Raw genomic sequence first — 6,374 nt, forward strand, 5'->3', positions numbered from 1 at the left:
AATGTCATGCACATTATTATCAAATAAATTGTTGCCCAAGTATTCAATTTCTAATATATATTTTGGCATATTTACCTATGCACATGGTGTAGGATACTATTTGGTTGGGGCAATGGAAGTTTTCCACAAGCATTCAGCCACCGTTGCATAGCCTTGCTTGAAGACAATTTTTTTGTGTTCTTCTGTGGCCTCTAGATTAAAATCAGTGGCTTGATTTTTTTTATTAATTAACAAAATTATTTGCATTTTATAAATAATTTTTCTTTGCAATTCATTTATTGCTACTTACACCGCGTGCTTTGATTTTTGAATATCCCCCAGAGCCAAGTCTGTGTTGCCCAACCTTTTCTAGCCTCACCTTTGTTGCCTTTGATGTGTCCTGCAACTTATGAAAAGTTTGAAATATGTTAGATGATATAGATATAAAGATCAGTACTAAATAGTGGATTATTATATATTGGTCTGAAGGTTTTAGCATAAAGTAGCATGTTCCACCAAAAATATGAAAAAAGGGAAGAAATTATAGCATCATACCTTTAATTGACATGTGTAATCATGTTATTTATCCATGGAGTTCATGCTAAGTATTTATCCATATTCTGACATGCTTCTCCATAAAATTACACATCAATTTCGACAGTCTATATTATCCATTGTCACACAAAGTAAACGAAAAGCTAAAAGTTCAAATAGCTAGTAGATTTTATAGATTAATTTTTTTTTCCATCAAAGATAAGTCAATTTGGTTGAATGGGATGTGAACATATTTGGTAAATTGCGGGTGGGGGGCTTCATGGAGGAACCACTAGTTCAAACTACAGTTTAGAGTCTATACGCTTAGTGGAAAGGCATGAGTCTGGTAGCATTACCTTGGTATCATTACCTTCTGGTTCTTGATGTCCTGTAGAGTATCCATAGGTTCCACACTCACAATGTTTTTATCCCCAAGGCTGCAACAGGTATAAACTTGAGGGCGAATGTTAGATTTCAGATTGTTTTAGTAGCATTCCTTTTTACCCGTAGCTGAAAAGTAAGTATTCATAATATCATAAGACAAAGTTTTAAGTCTTAAGATGGTATGTGATCAGGAGATTATGGGGAAATTTTCAAATGTCTATGATGTTATGCTAGACTCATAAGATCAAAGAACTATAGCATCAGGAGAAGAGAGAGAAATTCTTAAGATTCTATGCTAGTCAAGTGGTCAAAGACCTTAAAGGGTTTATCTTGTGATGTTGTGACAAATTTTGAACCATAGCATCAGGAGAAAGGAAAAGGGGTGCTACAATGCTACGAAGGTTAGAGGATATCATAAGATCAGGACATCATAAGATCAAGGATGTTGTAGGACTATAAGGTCAAAGGTAAAGATGTAAGATCTTATGAAGTTGCCAGATTTTGTAAGATCATAAAAGGAGATTTGCCTAGTTCTGATCTTATGCTAGAAAGAAATGTGGGGTTAGCTATTCCAATGGGTGCCAAGTAGGTGCTAAAGTCGATAAAGTGATATGGTAAACCTCATGGAGATTTTGTTAGGGTGGCAAAATGAAATAAGATTATTGGCTAATGTGGCCCATTTTAGTTGTAGAATTTAGTTGACTTTTTTATTTTTCTGATTCATTGAGCCAATTATGAAGAAGAAATGTTTTCTTGCATGATCTAATCTTCATGATCATTTCCAACCACTTTATAATGAATGCTACACCTAGTGAATGAAAGAAAACACACCACCATCTCTAGTTTTATCCATCTACTTGGTCAAAGTGATTAATGGTGTCGTTTCTATCTTCTCAAGGCTCTATTTTGGAAAAATATTGGTTTGCACCGTATTTGAACCTATACTAGGATTATATTTTCTCTAGATCTATATGATTGTTCTCTGCACTCTTAAATGGTAGTAGTTGAGTTTAGTCCAGGATAGAAAATATCTCAGTTATGCCTGAGCTATAAAGGAAGATATTTTTAATCTTTGTAAGGGGTATTGCTTCATGTGTACTACTATAATTTCTCATGCCTCTAAACCATTATAATCCTCTGTTGAGTCTCTTTTAGCCATTAACACACTATTCAAGGTTTTTTTCCTCTAGTTAAGGTTTTGTCTTTGTTCTATAATTTACATGATTGTATCTACTTTTGAAATTCAAATGATATTAAGTGGATTTTCTTCCCATACCATTCTTTTGTTGTCTGATCTACATGTAATTGTTTAATTAAGCAAGGTCTAAATCTATATTCTTTGAGGTTACAACTGGTTGATTATGCATTCATGGGTAGAGATAAGTTCAAACACTCTATTTTGGTGCATCACCCCTTTAGGTTAGATTAGGAAGATTTTCTTTCATGCATTCCTTCTCCCATTTCCTCTCCAAGAGTAGTTAGGTGCATCTTGATAGTAAAGGAAGTTGGCCTTCTTTGCAGATTGAACCTTATAGTCCAAGTCCAATAGCTTGGGGGTTGTTTCCACATTTCACAAGGTTGTCCTTAGGTAAAAACTTTGGACAAGGGTGCAAGCTTTTGTGGCAACAATTTTTGGCACACCTAGTGGGACAATATTTAATTTTTTTTAAGTCTACTGGTGTCAAAAGTAAGATTTTAAGATTAGTGCTAAGAAGATAATGCTACTCTCAGTGTTGTAGGCCTTTAAGAGGCTCATCCCATAAAGCACTTGGTGACTCTACACCCTTCACATCTAGTTCAGAATGAGTTGTAGTGATTCATGCCCAAAGTTTAAACAAGGGCATGTTCTAGAGGTAAATTTCAATACCAGGAGCTTTCATTTTCAAATCCTAGAAGAAGAAAAACTAGAGTATCCTTATCACTAGTTAGGAGTACAATAGTAACAAATACACCTGCAAGATCCATCTCTACTCATCCTATTGTTAGATCTTAGCCTAGGTTTTTGTATGCTCATATAAATAGACCAATATTTCATATGGCCCAGCCTAGATCTCATGCTTTTTCCACCTTTAATGGTGGAAGTCCCCTTTTATTGGCACAATGACATGACATACTAGTAGCTGCACTTAAAAGTAAACTTGAATTTACTGGTGAAACTTTTATCTGTCTCTTGGAACATATTCAAGAGGTAGAAAATTTCTATAATATCCATGGTATTATAGAAGATGATGTGGCCATTAGATTCCTAGCTTCATCTTTAAAAGGAAAAGCCCTACAATGGTACAAATGGTTATCACATGGTTCTGTAATAGATTGGTATGGATTAGGAGTAGGACCATGTAAACACTTTGAGGATAAAAGTGACTATTTGTCACTTTTAGAGCAACTAGCTACTATAAAAAGAGCCCCCCAAAGAATGTATCACCAATTTCAATTACAGATTTTAGAAAACATGGGATAGAATATCTACTTCAATGAAGCCTAACCCTGGTAATGCCTTCTTACATTACCTCAAAGCTTTTAATAGTGACATTGCCTATTAAGCACTCTTCATGGGTATCCAATCTTGTTCCTATTAGAAAGAAGAATGGAGAAATCAAATTATGTGTAGATTTTAGGGATCTTAATAGGGCTTCTCTTAAAGATCAACATTCCTTTCCTTCTATAGAATAGATTCTATCCAAATTTAGTGGCTTAGAAAGGTTTTCTTTCTTAGATGGTTTTTTAGTCTATAATAAGGTGCTAGTCCAAGAGTCAGACAAATGTAAAATAACATTCACTACCAAATGGGGAACCTATGCTTATTGTAAGATGCCATTTGGACTAACCAATATAGGTGCCACGTTTCAAAAAGAAATGGAGATGGCCTTCAAGGGTGTGCTAGAATTTTTTTTATTAGTCTATCTTGGTGATATAACTATTTTATAAAAACATGCAACATATCATTTTGATCATTTGAGATAGGTATTTGAAAGATACAAAGAGTATGGTGTGTCCCTAAATCCCAAGAAGTGTGAATTTTCCACTGACTAAGGAAAGCTCCTAGGACATATTGTGTCAAAAGATGGGCTAACAATAGATCCAAAAAGAGTAGAATAAATTCTCTCTCTCCCACTTCCCAGTCATAAGAAAGGATTTTAATGGAGTCTTATTAAGATGCATTAGCATATACCAAGCTAAAAGAATGATCGAAGAGCTTCATGATGGTCTTGATGGTGGCTACTACTTGGCAAGGACAACTACAATGAAGAACATGAGGGTTGGTTACTATTGGCTATCCTTGTTCCATGATTGTCATAAGTATGTAAGGAAGTGTGAAAAATGTGCCTTCTTCTATGTTAAGAAAAAGCTTGCAGCTCTTCCTCTTCATCCCATTCAGGTGGACCAACCTTTTGCTCCATGGGGATTGGATTTCATAGGCCCTATCAATCCTTCTTCTAGTTTTAGTCATAAATGGATCTTGGCAGCCACAAATTACTTTACCAAATGGACAGAGGTAATAGCATTAAAGGATGCCATATAATCTTCTGTTATTGAATTCCTTGATCGAATTGTGACTAGGTTTGGTGCCCCTTCAACCATTATTTTAGATAATGCAAAATCTTTTTTAGGAGCTCAAATTTGTGCATGGGAAATTGATCATAATATCTACTTGAGCACATCCTCAAACTACTACCCTCAAGGTAATGGATTGATTGAGTCATCCAAAAGAAACTTAATCAGGAGAATGAAAAGGACTATAGAGGACAATAAAAGATGTTGGCTTCAAAAGTTGAGGACAACACTATGGGCTGATAGAATAACACCTAAGAGGGTCATAGGAAATTAACCTTTAATGTTGGTATATGGTAGGGAAGCAAGGCTTCCAAGTTCATTAGAGTTTCTATCCCTAGAACTAGCTCATTAGTTGGAGTTAATGGAATAAGACGAGAAAAGGGAATAGGCCATATAGACCCTAGAAACACATTAGCAATAGGTAAATAAGAGTTTTCATAGGGAGAATAGGGTTAGAATCTTTAGAGAAGGTGATCTAGTATTAAAATGGGATGTAGACAGGGAAATACTAGGGAGACACTCAAATTTTGATAAATTATGGAGTGGTTCCTATGTAGTTACCAGTTGCAAAGAGGCCAACACTTTTTAGCTATCTAGGCCTGATGGTGAAGCTCTCCCAATCTAAGTCAATGAGATTCACCTTAAACCTTACTTTTAGAGAAGATTAAAGGTTTTTGTACATATTATATTAGTTTTCTTACTTTCCAATAAGTGCATGAGCATAGGTTGTCCCTCTGGAGGATAGCAAGTTTTGAAGTTTTGAAGGTTGTAAAAGTCTTTTTTATTCTTGGTTCTGGTTCTAGAGAGGTTGTTTTGAAGTTTCCTAGATATGTTTTCTACAATTTTTAGGGTTTTTCTTGGTATATCTTTATGTTTTATGACTTTGTAGCCCAATGGATGCATAAGGTCATTGGTCATATGCATAGTAGGCTTGCATCCCCCTTGAGTCACTAGAATTGTTTGTCAAATTTTCCCTCCTGCTAGAATCACCACATTTGAATTTAAAAGATAAATGGCTACATCCCATTTTGTATTCAACGCCATGAAAAGATGATATCATAAGGTTGGGAGTCAAAATTCAAGGGCCTACAATGCTACAAGTTCGTAAGATCGCACAAGGAAAAGTGAAGGCTTGCAATGTTACGATGGTTGTAAGATTGGGGAGCTCAAGAAATAAAGATGAGATGCTAAGACAGGGAAGCCCACCATAAGATTGTAAAATCATAATATTGGGGTCATCATAATATCGTAAGACAAGGTTTTATGTCTTAAGATGGTATGTGATCAGGAGATCACGGGGCAATTTTCAAAGGTCTACGATGTTATGCTAGACTCATAAGATCAGGGAGTCATAAGCTCAAAGAACCATAGCATCAAGAGAAGAGAGAGAAAGTCTTAAGATTCTATGCTAGTTGAGTGGTCAAAGGCCTTAAAGGGTTCATCTTGTGATGTTATGAGAAAGCTTGAATCGTAGCATCAAGAGAAAGGAAAAGGAACACTATGATGCTATGAAGGTCAAACGATATCATAAGATCAAGACATCATAAGATTGAGGATGTCATAGGACCACAAGGTCAAAGGTAAAGATTTAAGATCTTACAAAGTTGCTAGATTTTATAAGGTTGTAAAAGGAGATATGCTTGGTTTTAATCTTATGCTAGAGAGACATGTGGGGTCAGTTATTCTAAAGCGTGCCAAGTAGGTGTTGAAGTGGATAAAGTGATATGGTCAACCATGTGGAGACTTTGTTGAGGTGGCAAAATCAAATAAGATTATTGGCCCACATGTCCCATTTTAGTTGCAAAATTTAGTTGAATTTTTTATTTTGTCGATTTGTTGAGCTAGCTATGAAGAAGAAATATTTTCTTGCACGATCTGATCTTCATGCTCATTTCCAACCACTTTCCAATGAATGTTGCACA

This window comes from Cupressus sempervirens, chromosome 1 (assembly GCF_028749045.1).
Source record: "Cupressus sempervirens isolate cs-2001-9-10 chromosome 1, ASM2874904v1, whole genome shotgun sequence".
NCBI lineage: Eukaryota > Viridiplantae > Streptophyta > Pinopsida > Cupressales > Cupressaceae > Cupressus > Cupressus sempervirens.